Source organism: Lolium rigidum, chromosome 6 (genome assembly GCF_022539505.1).
Source record: "Lolium rigidum isolate FL_2022 chromosome 6, APGP_CSIRO_Lrig_0.1, whole genome shotgun sequence".
NCBI classification, from domain to species: Eukaryota; Viridiplantae; Streptophyta; class Magnoliopsida; order Poales; family Poaceae; genus Lolium; species Lolium rigidum.
Genome location: NC_061513.1, coordinates 70119819 through 70122281, shown reverse-complemented (window position 1 = coordinate 70122281; position 2463 = coordinate 70119819). Strand labels below are relative to the sequence as shown.

The 2463-nt window shown below is 45.6% G+C and overlaps 1 pseudogene; it reads left to right on the top strand.

Annotated features, from left to right (window-relative positions):
* The first annotated feature begins 1705 nt into the window (after positions 1-1705).
* Positions 1706-2206, top strand: LOC124662773 (annotated as a pseudogene).
* Positions 2207-2463: the final 257 nt, after the last annotated feature.

The window sequence follows — 2463 nt, the reverse complement described above, 5'->3', positions numbered from 1 at the left end:
CGAGGGAACAGAGCAGGGTTTCAAACATCGCCGTAGATTATCGAAAGAAAATCTGTGGATCAGTGATGCCTGTCCTGCAGAGGTATCAGCTCCAGCCTCCGGGTTGATTCAGCAATGGTCCTAGAGCTCTCCCGAAGGCAAAGGGGATTTGGAAAAGAAGGATTCGGCAGGAGAACGTCTGGAAACCAAGAAGGCGAGGCGAAATGATGGAAGAAGCCATGAAGGCGAGGCGAAATGATGGAAGATTCTGCGGCAGTTCTGCTCTGCCATGACATGACCCGACGAAGGAAAGGCGTAATGATTTTGGAAATATCATTTCCAAAACCAGGGGGGCATGTGTTATCACCAGAATTTGACCGGATCAGAGGTGGGCCGCGATTGGAGATGGGCTTGAAGAATATATATAGAAGAAATACATGAAGCGGCCTGACACGAAGAAGTTGGGCTAAATTGCCCGTGTATCTGTATTATAGTAGATCGCATCTTAATTTAGAAGTTAGAGTTTAACCCGTGCACGGTTAGGTGCACGCCTGAATTAGAAAGTCCCTCGGACTATAAATATGTATCTAGGGTTTATGAAATAAACAACAACCAACGTTCACCACAAACCAATCTCGGCGCATCGCCAACTCCCCCGTCTCGAGGGTTTCTTCCGGGTAAGCACCATGCTGCCTAGATCGCATCTTGCGATCTAGGCAGCTACACGTTTATTCGTCGTCCATGCGCTGCTCGTATCGAAGCCTTTTTGATGGCGAGCAGCGTAGTTATCATAGATGTTTTAGGGTTGGCATTGTTCTTCGTATCATATGCTATCGTCGTGCAACCCTTAGGCATCTAGCCGCCCTTACACCTATCCGGGGTGTAAGGGCGGCACCCGCTTGATCATTATCTAGTAGATCCGATCCGTTATGATTGCTCCTTGTTCTTCAAGGATTAGTTTAATATCTGCATTGTTAGGCCTTACAAACGGGTCGAAGGATCCAGTGGCGCGTAGGGTGTAGTTTGCTAGCCCTAGACAGGATGTTCCGAGGGTCAACTTCGTGTTGGTTTTTAGGCCTTGTCTAGGGTCGGTTTACGATCACCGTGCGTGGCCGCGAGGCTCGATCACGAGTAGGATGTTCCGATTATGCGGTGAAAACCCCAAATCGTAGTAGGTCGCTTTAGCTTTATCTTGATCAAGCAGGACCACCATCCGATCGTACACCTCGTACGCATCATGGGTGGATCGGCTCTTTGAGCTGATTCACGGGACAACACGAGAGCCGATCGAGGCTCGTATTTAATGTTTACGTGTATGCCATGCGAGGAAACTAAGCGAGGCATCATCCAACACCTTCCCGACCAGGTATAGGTCAGGTGGCACGCCCTTGCATCAGCATCGGACGTGCGTGCCGAAGGCTTTGCGGGCCGTCGCTCGGAGGGACCAGGGCCAGCCGCTGTCCTGGGAGATTCCCGGCTCTACGGTGTTGCCCGTCGCTGCCCGCCGGTGGGTTTCTGACCGCAACACCTTAATCCAATGTCAAAGTCTATACTTTGTACTGTAGCTAGAGGAACATTCATGAGCAAGCAAGTTGAGGTTGCTAGAACTATTTATGATTTTTTGTTTATTATTATTCAGAATACCATATAAAAATCACCTTACTAGTATTGCATGGATCAGAAATAACTAATATCTTTATTATTTCTGCAGTTTGTTTAGCTGATCATGACATCCTACATCGAAGGATCCCCGGTTAAGGCACTTATTGTTGAGGATTCGGATGTTGAGACCATGGTTCTCTCCGCCATGCTGCGTAAGTTCGATTGTGATATTACTACGGCTAAGAATGGGAAAGAAGAAGTGCAACTGTTCCTCGAGGGCTAGAAGTTTGACATATTCTTTTTGTCACAAGGACATGCCCGTAATGCCTGGGCTTGAGGTATTAGTTTTCCGTTACTTCCATGAGGGATAAATAGCTATTTATTTTTTTGAATAATTTGCTTGAAAATGTACTTCTTGTCTTATTTTGCAGGCAATTGAGAAGATTCGTGCTTTGGGAGAAATTCATGTGAAGATTGTTGGAGTATCAGTTGGTGATAATGCCCAGGAGGCGTTCTTGAGGGTCAGTGCTGATGAATTTGTGCCCAAATAATAAAGCTTGATTTTGTCGGGGCTATCATTCAGGAGGTCGTCAAGAAGAAGGACAAGAACAACGACATAGTCTAAGCCTAGCCAAGTTTCCTAGATAAAAGAAGGGAATAAGATGTTGAGCTCATATATGTATGAGCATACCTGCATTGTCATATTTGTCTAGTTTTATTGTATTGTCGTCTTCTTTTCAGGTTCATGTTAAAGATTGTCTTTAGCAAGAAGGACAAGAGAGGCTACCAATAATAAGATTGATCCATGTAATACGTATATCCTTCAGTTTGAATGCATTAAATTTGGATTACTTGTTATGTCTAAGGTTCCTAGAAATCAAC